The 18,759-nt window shown below is 32.5% G+C and overlaps 1 pseudogene; it reads right to left on the reverse strand.

The window, feature by feature from the left end:
• Positions 1 to 1,377: 1,377 nt before the first annotated feature.
• On the reverse strand, positions 1,378 to 5,160 carry LOC149573317 (transportin-1 pseudogene; annotated as a pseudogene).
• Positions 5,161 to 18,759: the final 13,599 nt, after the last annotated feature.

Consider the following 18,759-nt stretch of genomic DNA (forward strand, 5'->3'; position numbering starts at 1 on the left):
CTTGTATTGTGGCCAACTTTATAATTTTTATAATTGGATTGGTATATATGTAATATATTGTATCATATCCAAGTGTGAGTAATGGTGAAGATGTAAATGTGAATGAAATCAGAGAAAAGAAGAAAGAGAAAATTACAATGGCTACAATAGTATAAGGAGCAAAAAAGGTCATATCTATCATAGTAAGATGATTAGTAATTAAAGGAATATCATTCAACAAGCCAAGCTATAGATCACAGATCATCTACTATTTCATCCTAATAGGTGCATCACTCAAATCTTTTCATCAAGGTAGACCTAATAGTCTTTTTTAAATCTCTTTACCAATTTCATACTTAATTGGGTGTTTGTAAATCCTTTCATAAGGTGGACCTAGTAGTCCTTATTGCTCCTAATAGGGTAGATCATCAGAAGTGATCAATGTAAGTTTTAACAGGCTAACTTTGTATTGGAGTATTAAAGTTGTGGGAATCATCCTCACCCAAGTTTTACTTTCTATTTGGAAGGTTTTTAGGTCACCAAATCTTTGTGTCATAGTATTGTGAATGCTTTCATATTTTTATTTTCTTATGCATGCAATTAGATCCAATTATATGTGATAGATTATATGCTAATTGGATTATTGGATTAAGAGTTGAAATTGTTGGATTTTTAGAAGTTATTAATTCACCTCTCCACTCTCAATAACTTAGCTTAGTCTTGAATATTTCCAAAACAATTAACATGAACATATATAGATGGTCTTTTTTTTTGGTGATATAGAATGTGCTTGTTTGCATTGTATATGGCCCTTCTAGTTTAGGATATATAGAGTGGATTGAACTGATTCAAGATCCATGCAATTTACATGTAGTTAGAACTAATTTCTCTCGCTCTTCAAGTTACCTACAATTTACACCAATTTAGTCATTATTTTCCTTTGACTAATTTATAAAAAATTGTGACTCATTTAGTGATTTTTTTGGTATTTGCAAGGTCCTAGCTTTGGAATTGGATACATAGCCAATTATTTGGTTAAATTCGAATGAACTATTGAACTTTTGTTGCAATAGTGACCAATGCCACTTTTACATTGTAAGGTTCAAGTAATATTTAACTTCTTTAGTTATTTTACTATTGCAAATGTATCACACATTATTTGTGTCAAACAATCCTTATGTTATTGTTATTTACACAATTTCAAAACAAACAAAAAATTGTTTAAGCAAAAAATGTTAAAGTTTTGTCATGTGATTCAAGAGAGATCCCTAGAGAAATATAAGAAATAAAAAAACATGGGGCCTAATCTAATGAGAAATGCACATAAATAATTTTCTTCACTTCTGCTAGTTGCAGTATTGTGGTAGCATGTAGGAAATCAACTAGATTTGGAATGCACTATGCATAGAATTTTGCAAAATGATTAGGTAGTACAATGACACTTTGACAAACATCAGTAGCCTCATCTCCACAACATTGTAAAAGAAGACTTCTAAAATTACTCCTTGTAACTAGACTTTCAAGGGTAGAAAAGGAAGGCTAAGAAACCTCCTAAACTATCTTATTGTTGTCTAAAATTCATTTAAGAAGACTAGTAAGCACCTTAAAAAACTATTCATGTCCTTCTAGATGACCTGCAACCTGAAAAATCCATTTATTATACTAAGAAAGAGTCCAACATGTGATGCTTCACTCCAAAGGATACTTGTCATCAAGAATAGACACAAGAAAAACCATCAAGTTCTGCAACACTACATTTTCTCAAATTCCACAAATTGATGATATCTTCTTCCTCTTCTCCATCACAAATTCCATATGTCCCTTGTGCTTTTGGATAAAAAAATCTAGGTTTTAAATCTTGATCCCTGTCAAAAACATTTTCACTAGCCTCTGTATCAACAAGTGCCTCATCATTATCTACATACACAATGTTTGACAATAGAACCAAAATCAAGTGTAATAGAAGCTCCCTCAATATTTATGGATGAAGATGAGCTTCACAAAATATAGAGCAAAATTCACATGACTTGAGAACCACTTCTTCATTAGCATCTTGATTTTATTGCAACATGTATATACAATTACATTTCTAATGTGGGGCTGCAGGAAATTAGGTTGAGCCTTAATGAGCTAAACCAATGCAACACATACCAATTTCCTCACTTCAATAGCCAAATCACGAGAAAGAGTAAACATTCCCTAAAGATATTTATCCATAGATAATAATAGTATTTTAGGCATACGGTCAATATACTAGTTCATAGAGATAAGTTCTAGTTTCTTGAGAGAAACATATGCTGACTAAAAAACTAAAATAATCTAGGAAAACAAATATCAATAGGTCACTCCTGAAAAATTGGTACACCAACAACCAACCCCTCTTGTATATCTTCATTGATCTTTGATAATGTATCAAGAGAACCACATTCCATCAGATTGAAATCATTGCTATCAAAGCATTGAACCAATGCCTGCAATAATTTCAGCCAACCATGTACCTATCCTTATTGGGCTATAATTCACTAACAATAATTCCTATTGTTAAATGAAGGTCTATTTAGTGCCCTCAAATAAGGAAGCAACTCTAATTGGATACATTTTTTATAAGGAGTGATCAATGTAAAATTGGTCTTCAGATTTTTTTTTCCAAGAGGAGCCCTATTGCTTGACTGAAATATCCCCTATCTTGTTCTATAATATTTTGGACTTATTTCTTTAAATTATAATTAAGGAGACTCCTTGCTAATTGATACTTCATTTAGATCACAAATTTGGAGCTTGCATGGCTAATATTGATGTCATTACCTATGTAAGAATGATAATTCATATTCAAATCAACAAGCATGAATTTCATCAATTGAATATAATGGAGTGTATCTTCGTATTTCTATATGATTGTAATGTCCCCCTTGGCATCTCTTTATATTTTTCCCTGTATCATGTGCTTTGTAATTTGAATGGTGCAATTGTCGATTGTAGATATAAAAATTTGCAAATGCCCTTATACAATTCACTTGTTTTGTTAATTATGTTACTTAGCATCTTGTTTCATCATAGTTGTCATGCTAGATATGGATGTATAATCTTGGCACAATAGTCTAAGGTTTTATCTGATATATTGTATAATGTTTCCACTCAAAATTTATCTTGATTCAATTCTGATTTTAGAGCCATGATATTCCATAAGTATGTTATTAGCTATATTTCATATTCAATCTCATTACAATTTTTTTCCCCTTATCGAGTTAGATTTGTAATTTTCTTTTTCTCCCATAAGTTCTCTTTTTTTTTGTCAAATTCACTCCCTAAAGACTTCATGGTTGTAATGCATAGTACTATCCTAGACATATGAAAGTTATCTCAAGTTTTAGATAGCTCATTCAATGCAGAAATCTCAAATTATATAGTACATATAGGACCATCTTAAGTTTTTGTTTTTGATAATACAAAAATCCATCCCAATTGCAGTCAAAACTATGATAGTTTTTTGAAAATATGTCTTCATAGTTGCAATGATAAACTGCCAAAAATATGATCGCATGAAGAGGGAATCTTTGCCCATTTTATTTCCAAGTTGCGATGACTTTGTCTATCACCATTGTGATGGGCATCCTTGCTGCAACAATTTGTAATAGCAAAGGTCCAATTATTGTCTAATAGGGGCCTATTTCTTTTACTATCACTCATGCAATATGTGGTCATCACAATTGCGATGGCCTGCCATTGCAATTTGGGCCCAAATGTAGTAGCATAGGTATTTTAAGTTATAGACCATCACATACATTCTCTTGGCCTTAACAACTAGAGTTCTACTACCCATGATGGTCTATAATTTTAAAAATTTAATAGACCTATTAAATAAATTTAATCATGTTGTTTTTTTTGTCCGTGCATATAGAATGCAAATGCATGTGCATTCTTGATTTACAGTGACAGTTTCTTATTTTGGATGCAATGGAAAAATGACATGTAGTAGAAGATGGGGAAATGATGTCACTTTTGTAGGTCTAGAAACTTTTTTATACTTTAAAGATACATCATTTCTTAAATATTTTAGATGTTAGTAGAGGGTGGGGCCAAATGAGCTTCCACCTTCACGTGGTTGGCCCTGCGTAGTAGAGAATATTAAACTATTCTCAAAACCAAGTGAAGCTTGACATTAATGTATGATTGTATAATAAATAATTGTGTGAATCTATTAGTTTCAAGTAATGCAAAAGGATGCCATATTTCAATATGAAATCTCAATTCATATGAATATGACATAAGGTGAAGCTAAAAAAACCCAACAAGTTTGCATTTTTGTTTGATGTTTGCATAGACCTATTAAATAAATGTAAACATGTTGGGTTTCTTCAGCTCCTTCTATTGTTCATGCATACAAAATGTAGCTACATGTGCATTCTTGATTTAGAGTGACAAAATCTTATTTTGGATGCGACAAAAAAATGACATGCACTAGAAGATGGGAAAATGATGTCACTTTTGCAAGTTAGGAGCCTTTTTGTACTTTAAAGATTGATCATTTCTTAAAGATTTTAGATGTTAGTGGGGAATTCAGATCTTTGGGGTGGGGGGCAAATAAGCTTCCAACTTCACATGGTTTGCCCTAATTAGTAGACAATATTAAACTATTGTTGAAACCAAATGAAGCTCAATATTAACCTATGATTGCATGACAACTAACTATGTGAATCTCTTGGTTTCAGGCAATGCAAAAGGATGCCATAGTCAAACTTATTGATTTATGAAATTTAGTTGTAGTGTATGAAGTTGGTAATTGTTCTTTGATTAATTATTGTATACTTGAGATTATTTTAACTTTTATTAGGGTTTTAATGGAGAAGATCTTTGTAGCATTTGTATAGAAGTTTTTATGGAAGCCATCTATGTAGAGCATGATTAAATAATCCATGTAGAGCTTTGCAAATAATGATATATTTTTTGATAATTCAGAAATCCATCACAATTGTGATGACCTATCTAGTAGGCAGTCATTGCTTTGACAACATTAACGTCACATGTTTTTGCCACTGCGATAATAATCACCAATTCCTAGGCATCCTCCAATAATTTTGTGGTCACATGCCCATCGCCATCACAATGCCTCTTTGGCTGTATGCCTGTCTGGCCTACAACAATATTGTTGGACCTGTGATAGTTGTCTAAAATTGTAGCCATCATAGTTGCAATGGTATACAATTGTACATCCGATGACGTGAAGAGGAACCCTTCACCCTATTTTTTACCAAATTTTGATGGCTTTTTATATAGCAATTGCAATGGGAGCCCATGCAACAAAAGTATGATGCCCATCCAACAAGGGCCGATTTGTGATAATGTCTCTCATATAATGGGTGACTATCACAATTGGAGCCAAAATGTAGTAGTGTATTATTAGCAATGAACTTCTCATAAAAGTCCATGATAGGAATGAATAAATCACTTTTCATAACCATTATTATTTGATAAATTTATCTTACAATCCCTTTGCTTTTAAATTAAAACATATATTAATGTTTCTTTAAATAATATAGATCAATAAGTTCATATAAGATTGTTGTTCATTTAAATTTATGTATAGATGTTCAAGTAATTATATAGCTAATTATAGTTTAATCCCTCTCCTCTCCAACTTGATATGTTTGTATTTAAAGATGTATTAGATGTTTAGATGGTTTTAAAAATGTAATTATATTTATGTTTTAGATTTAAAGATGAATTAAATATAACTTCAAATCCTATTTTGAACTCTAACCACAATCTAATTAAAATTATAAATTTGGAATAACAAAGTCTTTAAGAATATCTTTAAGGAGAGGAAGAAAGTGTAAAACACATTGAATCATATTAATGATATAATGATTTAGTAGGGTCTCACTGCCTCTTTGTTCACACAACAAAAGGATCCCTAAGAGGAATGGGTTGAAATTTCTCATAAGGAGGAGATTTATGGCAACATAAGTCTTGAGATACTTGGCTCAAAGAAGGGGACATAAATAACTCATTTTTTCATGCTTCAACAAGGTTAAAAAAGCATCTAATATTTATTTTTCACATTCATTCAACAACTTTTGGTGTTCATTTATCCAACCCTGTTGACATTGAAAAAAAAGGACATTCATTCTTTAAGGAGTTGTTAGCCCCCACACATATTCCTTATTAAGACTCTTCTCATTCAAATGTAGAGTTCATGTAAGATCAAGCCCTTTGATTATATTTGATGAGGATAATATCCTTCTTATGAGAGAAATTTCATTAGCTGAGGTTAAGCATGTGATTTTCTAACTTCCTCCTAATATGGCCCTTGGTCATGATAGTTTTACTACAATATTATCTTAGAGAACTTGGGGTTTTGTTGTGTTTGACTTTTTCTATCTTTGGAGGAAACTAGAAAAATTGGTGTTATGCTAAGTTATTTTAATAGAACAAATATAACTTGTTTATATAAATATTTCACATCCTTGAACCTTTCTTGATTTCAGATCCATTTCTCTATGCAATATTGTGTATTAAATCTTCATTAAGACAATTTATTTAATATATCAACAACTTATTCCAAAACTAATTTCTCCTCAGCAAGAGGATTTGTTCAGTGCATGGAGATTGAAGATGGAGCAATGGTGGCCTATGAGGCCCTTCACACTATCAAACAACACAAGCTACCATCATATATTATCAAATTGGATATGCTTGAAGCATATAATAGAGTAAATAAGGATTTTATCCTTGATATCCTCATTGCCTTTGGTTTTTACAAAAAATGGTGCAAATGGGTCATGGCTTGCATTGGAGCTCCTTCATTCTCTATTTTGATTAATGAATAGTAAAGAGATCCTTATAAAAGCTAACATGGTGGTCATCAAGGTGACCTATTATCTCTAGTGTTGTTCATCCTAATAGTTGATGCATTAAGCAGGTTCATCAATTTTTCCCATGATACAAGAACTTGGAAAGGTATCACTATCCCTCATTTTACATTCTCTTTATGCATTCACTATTTGTAGATGGCACTCTTTTATTTTCCATTCGAGAGGTCACATAGATTAAAAAATTTCAAAGTATTCCTTCTTCATTTGAATTAGCTTCGGGAACAAGTAATCAATTAGACAAAATCAACAATATTTGTACTCTACCAAAGATTCCATTTGTGTCTGGATGATTCAATAAAAACACATGGACAACAATAATATTTCTTAGATTCATGGTTGCTAATTCGCCTTCTAGATCTATAATGTAGAAATTTATTTCCCAATCCTTAAAATTTTTGCTCAACTATGTAACTTGGGAAGTAAATGATGGTCAAGATGTCAATTTCTAGGCTGAATCCTAGTCCACTTTTCCTCATCTCATTGCATCTTTGAATTTTAGATAATTTTGTGTTATTGCATCAAGGACTATAGGTAAAAATTTACTAATTACATTTATATTGTGGATTAAACAACATAAATAGTAATATGACATGATTTTTGGCTCTTCCTATTCTAGTTTTTTTATCAAAGGTTAATTAAGAATTGAATAAGAGATTTATTGTCTTTTTTGATAAAATGGGCATTATCAAATGGGCACCTTCTCCATCCACACAATATTTAGTTAAGGGAGTATATGAGATTCTAAAAGCAATCCACAAGCAAAAAAGAAGGAAAGTTCCATTTAGATTTTGCTAGAATTCTTTGATTTCTCCCAAGGTAAAATGTTTCATGTAATAGGCTCTTAAAAAAAGGATACTTACTAGTGATAAGCTAGACAAGCTCAACATTTTACTTCCATTCCAATATCCATTATGTAAGATGAATGATGAGATTATTAACCACCTATTATTACAATGTTCATTTATAAATGAGTGTTGGAGATGGGCTCATAATCGATTGCATACCCTTTTTACACTTCCAAATAGTTTATGGTCACTATTTGAATCATGGCTACTACTATTGAGATCTTATCTATTCTCCTCATATGGTTTTTTATACCTTCATGCATCATTTGGGGTATCTGGTGCAAGTAGAACAATAACATGTTTTGACAAAATCCCTTATCTTTCCAAGCTTTCATAAATAAGCTAGGAAGGAGTATTGTAGAGATAGTCAACATTAACAATATCAAAGAAAGCCATCTATTAAATTGGTTTACCAATTGGGATAGTGATGAAAAAGGTTTGGCCCTCACTCAAAATTCCATAGGAGATATGGTTGTAGATTGCAAAAGTAAGAGTAGAAAGTGTTGGGTTATGAATTCCAATGGTCACATGAATTTTTTCTCTCTCTCAACTATTCATATTCTTAGAGCTCTATATAATGGTTTTGTGCAACCAATGTAATATATTGGTTAATTAATACAAGTAATTCCCTATTGGAGTGTGGACATAGGAAAATTTTTTTGAACCATGATAAATCTATGTTATTGTGTGCATCTTCTTTGATTTAATTTCTTTTCTTGTTATTATATTTACAATTGATATTAGAGCCGATGTGAGGCTAGAGCAGAGGTGGAAGATGGTGAAGCTAATTTTATCATCAATGAATTTCTTGTAAATTTGGGGCTAGTAGAAAATGAGATTATGCCTGCTAAGAGAAAAAGAATCCACCATGTGCACTAGTGGGATGGATGGGAAAACAATCCTAAATATGAACTAGAAGATTTAAAATCTCTTAAGTCTAATCTTAATACAATTATTAAGCACATATGCACGTAGAAGAAAATTGTCATTGAAGAATTGTGGAAGTGGATGAGAGAAGATAGGACCAGCAAGCGTGTAAAATTTCTAGTTTTGACCTATTATAAAATGAATTCTCTTATTTCTAGTTCCAACCTTGATGAAAAAAATAATTTTACATCTAGATTTCATAGGTTTCTCCACTAGAATACTTTGAAGAGCATGGGAAGTTTCTAGTAGAAGAAGATGAAAGGGTAGATGAGAAGTCCATTATGAAAGAAAATAAAGTAGAGTGGAAGAGATTCACTATAGAAGAAGATGAAAGTGGAAACAAAGAGTTCCCTTTGGAAGAAGGTGAAAGTACAAAGGAAGAGAAATCCCTAAATGTGCATATAAATGTTATGCAAGATGTTTGACATTATGTGGTAGATGATGGGCCATGGATATCCCTATCGAATATGAAATCTCTCAACAAAATCACTACAGACACACAAATACAAACTCTAGAGGATGAATCCATCTAGTTTGGTGATGACTTGGCATCCACGAGTGTGACTAGGAGTAAACAAGATTCTCTTATGCGCATAGGTCTTTGATCAAATGATGGACTGAGAATTGAGGATCCTACAAAGAATTTACAAATGTATGGACTATGCAAAGGTATTTATAACTATGATCTAATGTGTAGAAGACTCATTTAGAGTGTGCTAGATCAAATACTTGCAGCCTTCAGATTGTCTTAAGGACTCATTCCTCTCTGAAATTAAAAATTGGAAGTAGGGGATGCTACTATGCATGGTTATGCCAGTTGGATTTCACTATTGAGATTATTGGGTTATGAATTCCAATGGTCACATGTTTGTTTGCTCTTCCTCAACTATTCATATTTGCAGAGCTCCATATAATGGCTATGTGTAACCCATGTAATATATTAGTTAATTAATACAAGTAATTCCCTATTGGAATGTGGATATCAGTAAGTTTTTCCAAACCACAATAAATTCTTGATAGTTTTACTGTATTATTCTTTAAAAAAACTTGGGGTTTTATTGGGTTTGACTTGTTTATATCTTTGGAGGAAACTAGAATTTTTTTTTTTATGCTAACTTATTTAATAGCATAAATATAACTTTGATTGTATAAAGATTTCACATCCTTGAACCTTTCTTGATTTTAGACCCATTTCTCTATACAATATTGTGTATTAAATCTTCACTAAGGCAATTTATTTAAGATTTCAAAAACTTATTCCAAAACTGATTTCTCCTGAAGATGAGGATTTTTTCTAGGCATGGAGACTAAAGATAGAGCAATGGTGGCCTATGAGGCCATTCACACTTTCAAAGAACACAATCTACCATCATGTGTTATCAAATTGGATATTCTTAAAGCATACAATAGAGTAAATTAGGATTTTCTCCTTGAAATTCTCATTGCCTTTGGTTTTTACAAAAAATGGTGCAAATGGATCATGGCTTGCATTAGAGGTCCTTCATTCTCTATTTTGATTAATGAACAGTCAAGAGATCCTTATAAAATCTCACAAGGTGCTCACCAAGGGGACCCATTATCTCCAGTGTCGTTCATCCTAATAGTTGACATATTAAGCAAGTCCATCAAATTTTCACATGATACAGGTACTTGGAAAGGTATCACCATCCCTCATTTTACAATCGCTCTATGCATTCACTATTTGTAGATGACACTTTTATTTTCAATTTGAGAGGTCACATAGATTAACAAATTTCAAACTATTCCTTCTTCATATGAATCAGCCTCAGGAACATGTAATCAATAAGAAAAAATCCACAATATTTGTCTTCAATACTTTAAGCATGATGGCATTCAAAATTGCATTCCCATTTTTAGTATTTATTCCAAATTTTGAATCACTTTTGAGTCCCCTGTGAATGCCTTTTGTACATATGTAGTTGGTTGTCATTTCAAGGCTTAGGTGGTGTTTCAGTTGTTTAAAACCCTTCATTTGAAAAATGCATGTGTTTCGTATTGATAAATTGATATTTCAAGGTATTTTGTGAAGTGTCGTTTTGAGCAACGTCCAACTCTGTATTTTCACCTAAGTGTCAAATAATGATAGGAAGCCCAGTTTGTAATTTAATATCTTGCACCCAATAATGTTTCATGACTTGTTACTTTTCAAATTTTTTTAATATGCATATCAAAAAACTTCTGTTACATCTTTCATGTCATTTCAAATCCATTTGATTAGGTTTCAAACCCCTCAAGGTTTTTAGTTTACTGTTTTCATGCATTTGCAAATTGTGCAAAATTTTGGAAGGCCCTATTTGACTTATCATAACTTTTGACTAGTTGACCTAAATAAGAAAATTCCTTTTGCATCATACTCTAGGGCTCAAATAATTTCTAAATTCATTATTTTAGGTTATGAAAAATCCATCTGATCAGTTTTCAAATGTGATTCTATTTGCAATTTATAAATTTTCACTGGTGTCATGAAATGCAGATTGATCAATACCCCTGTTCGTGATGTCATATTTTGAAATCCATGATAGGTGAGATTGAATGGATTATACCACTACATTCTTCTCTAAAAATACTTTATGTGTGCCAATTTTCAAATCTTTATGAATCCGTCTACACATTTTCCCAGGGCCATTCCATTTACAAAAAACACTTTTTTGTTGATGTTTAGTGTCCTGCAAATCCAAGTAGCCAACTTCACACGCTTCTCAAACTTGCCTCATTATTTATCATGAGTTCAAATCATAGATCCATATTCCCCTCATGATAGTAAACAAATGCCCCACTTTTTGTTTTTCCAAGTGTTAGTTTGCCTAGTTTTTGAAGCCAAATCTGAATGCAATTTAGTGTTTTCTGACTTGTTTGTGTGTAGGTAATTTTAAGTAAGAAACCTCAATAGTAAATATCTTTTGACTAAGAATTTTTCATGAGATGAGATTTGATAGGGTGCAATTATGTTGAACAGAAAATTAGTATGTTAGATTTTAGAGCCCGATTAGATGTTTTGGTCAGTTTTTAAGGCCAATCAAAGGACCTCCTAACATAAAATTGACAGTTTGTAAAAAGATTAAAATGAGCTTCAAATTCACTTTCAATGGTTGAGTTTGTTTTAAATTAGTATTCGATGTTCTATGGATCAATTGGGCAGTTCAGGTGTTTGAAAATGAATTTTTTTTAAGCTAGACCCATTTTGGGGCCCGATTGATTCTACCATGATTGACAGGACGAATAAAAGGTGTTTTAAAAAGGGAAAAATTATGCACAATTGAATAAGAGAAAGGTGAATATAATGAAAGAAACAATGTAAAGCTTTCAAGTTCTGAATTTCATAATATTATGAAGGTGTTGACTTAGTAGATTGATGAGTTGTTGGTTTTAAAAGTAATGATTATAATGATTTTAATCATTTAAACCTTATAAAGTTGCTAATTAACAAAGTGAGAGTAGAACACTTTCAAGAAAATCAAGTGTGGGCAACATATGATGATGATGATGATGATGGAATGCCCCAATTTTTATGCATGATCTAGACAATTAGAATCCCAAATAGAGAAGTGCAAGCTTAGAACAATTAATAAAATGAACATTCTCCTAAGGGTAGAATAGATCAAAAATCCACACATAAATGGTTTTCCTTTTCAAGAAAAGGATGAAATTCCAAATTCTCACCGTTCATGAATGCACACTAGGGACAGGGGGACTATTATACTAATTTTCTTAGATGCAAATATGTGATGGAAAGGAAAACACATCCAAAATCAATTCTAAAGAACCCTTGATAGGAGGGTACAAGAAGGGAAGACCTGCCAATGCATGGAAGGTGGCTATGGAAGATGCAGAAGAGGCACTACACAAAAAAATTAATTTAGAAAAACAAGGATAAATTCATGCGATATAGAGGTAGGGATCTCATTCATAGCTGGGAGCCATGTTTTAGAAGGCTGCCCACACAAGGGAGAGAAGCCGTGTGAAAAGGTAGTAAGAGGACGACAACTAAAAAGAGCTCCATGTGAAGAGGGGGCAAGGAAGCCCAAGTCAAAGTTAGGCCATGTAAGAAGAAGAATAGGAAAAAGAAGCAATAGGGGAGCCGTGTGAAAGAATATGTTTGCTATTTTGGAGCAGAGAAAAGAAAGACCCCATGGCTGATTGGAGAAGTTGTAGCCCATAGTTTGAAGGGTGACTCAAGAAAGAGGCATAGTCTAAGCATAGGAAGCTTCTACAAAGCTTTAAATAGATAAGTGAATGCTGCCCATACATGATAGAGAAGCCACAACATAAGGGGAACACTCGCATGCAAACCAATGAGGGAGTTGCATAAAGAAGAACAAAGGTTGATGGTGTTATGCCCAGGCAGATTGATTTAGTGCTGGATGGGCATTGTGATCTTGGTTTTAAACCTACAAACCATGTGTATATCCTTTATAATAGTAAAGATGGAGAGGCTTTGAAGTGCTTGGGAGAACAAACACAATAGGAGAGTAAAATGTAGGGAAGTGGCAGTGTTCAAAGCTCTGTTGATATCTAGCCTGAATGGTATTTAAAGCTACAGGAAGTTATTCTTAGCATAAAAAAGGGGGGAAAGGATTCGTTGCCATTGAAGTTTAAAGGAAACTCTCATTTTGGCTTTATCCCACATGCAAGCGGTGAAAGTAAGTTTTATCCTTTAAATACAGAAGCACTCATGACATATAATGTTTAATAAGACAAGCCTTTTAAAAGGAAAGACTCATAGTGGTGTGTTGGGCTTGTGGTGGGCACGTAAGTTGGGTAAATTTTGACCAAACCCCGTAGGAGAGGTGACACATGGTAGCCCAGTGTTACCCCCATAGGAGAGGCAACATGTGGCAGCCTAATCTAAGAGCATAAAGTAAAGCAAAGAGGCATTATGATCCTTTGAAAATCAAAGATGTTGTATGGTCAAAAGGCAAGTTTTGGAGGCTCATGGTGGTACACAAGCGTAGGATAAATGAAAAACAACAAGAAATGATGCTATGGGAAGCCAATAGTGAGATTATTTAAAGGATTAAATGATTGATATATTGAGTATATATTAATGTGTTCCTCATGTCATTGGGATCAAGAATTAAAGGAATTAGGTTTTGACACTTGACATCATGGACTAGGAGATAGGAAATAAATTTGTAAAAATTAAAATTAGAAATTTCGAATGGATCTATTTTTTCAAATGGAAATATTTGAATATTTTTAAGTTTTATATAGTTCAAACTATATAAACTTTTAAATTTTTCATTTTTAGTTCTCTGTTCATGGTCTAGGACCCTTATTTTCAAATGGCTGCCAGGAGGGCAATTTTTATCCAAAATAGGCACTCCAATATACCATTGGAATTAAGAGTAGGTAAATTTTCTAGATATGGGGTTAGTTTTTGAGTAGGTCTTCACCAGTTCACTCTACAAGCATACTTGTATTTTCTAGGGCATTCTCAGCAAAATAGGTAGAATTCATCATGGAGCACCAAAATTAGTTGGAGGGAAAACATTGTAGTTTTTTGAAGCCCAAAGTGATTCTAAAAATCTTTCTTGGCTTCTAGAGTTCATTTTAAACTATTTTTTGTTGCTGCTTTTAGTTGAAATCGGGCATCAAAATCTATTATATGTTTTTAATCAAAAATTTGAATCACTTTATGCATTTGGGAGGCCAAAATGATTGAAGATTTGATATACCAATTGCAAAGAGAGATTAGAGAGATGCTTTTAAACTTCTAGGAGTTTTTTTTCCAAGTGACACATGTCAAATTCATAACAAATCTGGGAATTTATTCCTTCTATATCATTCTCTTTTACATTCTGTGTTGTTGGCAGTTTTCTCTGTGATACTAGTAGGGTTCAAGGTTTCACTGTGAAACCAAGGTTGTTGTTCATTGTTCTTCCTATCTATTGAGCTGAGCTTTAGCATTGAAGGCCACACATCAACTCTTGTGCAAAATTTCATTTCATTTCATGCATTGTTTCTCTGAGATAATGGAAGTTGATGATAGATCATGTGAAGTATCTTGAGTTACATTTAGTTTTACTAGTTGATGTATTGAGTCTTTCCAACGATGAATATAAAAGGGGATTTGCAATGAATTATCTATGTTCTCTTATTCTGTCTCCTAATTCTTCATATTTTATTATCTTTGAGATTGAGTGAATAAGGTTAATTTTATTTAAGACATCTTGGATGAGTTGTGTATCTGATCTATTGTTGCTTTTGATTCAAACAGTCAAGTAAATGCTTCAATGTTAAGATAGGGTTTATGGATATATGAAGAGTATATTTCATAACAATAGAATTTGGGGATTTCAATTGACAAAATTAATTGTAAGGCAATCAAGTTAGGTCATCCTACTAGTAGTGACTCTATGTTGCAATGGATAAGGCACTAATCACTAAATCAGATGCAAGTTGATATGAATGTCATTTGCACAAATCTTTTTAATCAAAATCAATTTATCTCTTCATGTTTTGTAGTGGTTTCAAAGGAATTAACCCTCACTTATCTTATGAGTTCATAGGTTATGATTTGTAGCTATTTCTCTCCTATGTTATTGCATAAGTATTAGAAGATAAAAGGGTTGCATCTGCTATTAATTAGGTTCCAATATATGTTTAATTGACTTGGTACCATATATTAGAACCTTAAGGTTAACTTGCCTAGGTTTTGTAGAGCCTAAAGTGAAGAAGGAGTTATACCTTATAGTTGGCCCAAGATTGTAGTCAAGTGTATCCATCATAAGAATTTTCTAGCCTTAGATGCATTGGTCTGGTTTCTTGGCTATTTTCAAAACTATTAAATCAGGAGCCAACAAAGCACTCTATCAAAGTCTAGATTTTTGCTCTTCCCAAATTTCAAGAAGCTCTCTTGTTGATATCTTATGTTGGCATTTCATTATTCATGGGTTTAAACAAGCTAGGTTTCTAAAGATCTCTTATTGTCAGGCTTAAATTTAGGACTACTTCTTGGAAAGCACAATGATTATCTCTTTCAGGTAGACTTTTACTTGCTAACACTTGCTTGACTACCATTCCTAACTATTTTATTTCTATAATAAAAGCTCCTAATAATATTCTTAAGGAAATCGAGAAGTGTATATTTTCATTCATTTGGAAAGACAACATGGATAGATAAAAAGAAAGTTACTTAGATTTCATAAAAGGCTATTTATTAAAATAACTCTATAAAGGGTTTTGGACTTGATGATTTACATTTGAGAAACTTGGTTGGAAAATGTACTCTACTAAAGACTTCTTTTAGTTTTGGATAATTCAAGAAAAATACTTGGACAACAATAATGTCTCTTAGATTCATGGTTGCTAATCCACCTTCTAGATCTATAATGTGGAACTTTATTTCCCAATTTATAATTTTTTTTCTCAACTATGTGACTTTGGAAGTAAATAACAGTCAAGATGTCAACTTCTAGGCTAAATCTTGGTCCACTTTTCCTCCTCTCATTGTATCTTTGATTTTTAGAGAAATTGGTGTTATTGCGTCAAGGACTATGGGTCAAAATTTACTAATTACATTTCTTATAGGGATTGAACAACAAAAATTGTAATATGGCATGATTTTTTGGCTCTTCCTATTCCATTTTTCATCAAAAGTTAATTATGGAAGAATTGAATAAGAGATTTATCTTCTTTTTTGATAAAAATGATATCAAATGGGCACCTTCTCCATCAGCACAATATTTAGTTAAGTGAGGATATGAGATTCTAAAAGCAATCCACAGGCAAAAAAATAAAAAAGTTCCATTCAAATTTTTCTGGAATTCTTTTATTTCTCCCAAGGCTAAATGTTTCATGTGATAGGCTCTTAAAAAAAAGGATACTTACTAGTGATAAACTAGACAAGCTCAATATTTACCCTCTATTCCAATATCCATTATGTAAGATGAATGATGAGATTATTAACCAGCTACTCTTACAATGTTCATTTGTAAATGAGTGTTGGAGATGGGCTCATAATAGATTGCATACCCTTTTTCCACTTCCAAATAGTTTATGGTCACTATTTGAATTGTGGCCACTATTGTTGAGACCTCTATTCTCCTCATATGGGTTGTTATATCTTCATGCATCATTTGGGGTATCTGGTGGGAGTAGAACAATAATATATTTTGAAAAAATCCCTTATCTTTCCAAGTTTTCATAGATACAGTAGAAAGAAGTATTGTTGAGATAGTCAACATTAATAATCTCAAAGCAATCCATCCATTCAATTGGTTTACTAATTGGGATAGTGATGAAAAAGGTTTGGCCCTAACTCTGAGTTCCATCTCTAGGAGGTATTGCTATAGATTGAAAAAGTAAGAGTAAAAAGTGTTGGGTTATGAGTTCCAATAGTCACATTACTGTTCACTCTCCCTCAACTATTCATATTTTCAAATTTCTATATAATGGTTGTGTGTATCCCATGTAATATATCGCTTAATTAATACAAGTAATTCCTTGCTAGAGTGTGGATGTAGGCAAGTTTTGCAGAACCACGATAAATATGTGTTATTGTGTGTTTTTCCTTATTTGATTCAATTTAATTTCTTGTTGTTATATTTATAGTTGGTATTAGAGCTGAGGTGAGGCTAGAGTAGAGACGGAAGATGGTGAAGTTGATTTTATCATCAACAATTTTTTTGTAAATTTGGGCTTAGTAGAAAATGAGGTTGTGCTTGCTAAGATCAAAAAAATCCACTATGTGAATTGGTGGGATGGCTGGGAAAAAAATCCTGAAGATGAACTGGAAGATTCAAAATCTGTTAAATCTAAGCTTCATACAATTGTTGAGTGCACAATCATGCATAAGAAAATTGTCATGGAAGAGTTGTAGAAACAGACGAGAGAAGATAAGATTGATGAGTTTGTAAAATGTGGTTAACATATAATAAAATGAATTCTCTCATTTCTGGTTCCATCCTTGATGATAAAAATAATTTTTTATCCAGAGTTCATAGGATACTCCACTAGAATACTTTGAAGAGCATGGGAAGTTTCTAGTAGAAGAAGATGAAAGAGCAGATAAGAAGTCTTTTATGAAAGAAAATAAAGGAAAGTGGGAGAGACTCACTATAGAAGAAGATGAAAGTGGAAACAAAGTTCCCTTTGGAAGAAGGTGAAAGTAAAAATGAAGGGGAAGAAAAATTCCTAAATTTGCATACAAATGGTATGCAAGATGTTTGACATTATGTGGCAGATGATGGGCCATGGATATCCCTACCGAATATGAAATCTCTCAACAAAATTACTATAGCCGCACAAGTACAAAACTCTAGAGGATGAATCCATCCAGTTTGGTGATGACTTGGAATCCACGAGTGTGATTAGGAGTAAACAAGATTCTCTTATGCACATAGGTCTTTGGTCAAATCATGGACTATGAATCAAGAATCCTGCAAAGAATTTGTAGATTTATGGACTAGGTGGAGATATTTATAACTCCGATGTACTATGGAGAAGACTAATTTGGAGTGTGCTAGAGAAAAGATTTGTGGCCTTGAGATCATGTTAAAGACTCATACTTCTCTGAAATTCAAAATAGGAAGTAGGGAATGGTACTGTGTACGGTTGTGCCAGTTGGATTTCACAAGGGTGATTGTTGGGTTATGAATTCCAACAATCACATGATTGTTCTCTCTCCCTCAACTGTTTGTATTCACAATGCTCTATATAATGGTTGTGTGTAGCCCATGTATTATATTAGTTAATTAATACAAGTAATTCCCTACTAGAGTGTGGATGTAGGCAAGTTTTTTTGAACCACAATAAATTCATGTTATTATGTTTTTGATCTTCTTTGATTCAATTTCTTTGCTTGTTATTATATTTATAGAAAGGATGTTAAATAATATCCCTCTATTATTCCATTTTGAAAACTAAAATTTCATGGCTCATCTCATAATAATTTGGGAAGTGTTGGGGTTGGATTTTCTCTTCATGGTGAGAGGGGAAATTTGATACAAAGCGCAACAATTCCAATTCACTTCACAAAAAATAATCAAGAAGAGGCATTGGCTTTACTATTTGGTTTGAGAGCCACATCCAATCTAAATATCTCCAACTTAAACATTAAAGGGGATTCAACATATTTTATTCACGCTATGAAGAATGGAATTTTAGTTAATTAG

This window comes from Cupressus sempervirens, chromosome 2 (genome assembly GCF_028749045.1).
Source record: "Cupressus sempervirens isolate cs-2001-9-10 chromosome 2, ASM2874904v1, whole genome shotgun sequence".
NCBI classification, from domain to species: Eukaryota; Viridiplantae; Streptophyta; class Pinopsida; order Cupressales; family Cupressaceae; genus Cupressus; species Cupressus sempervirens.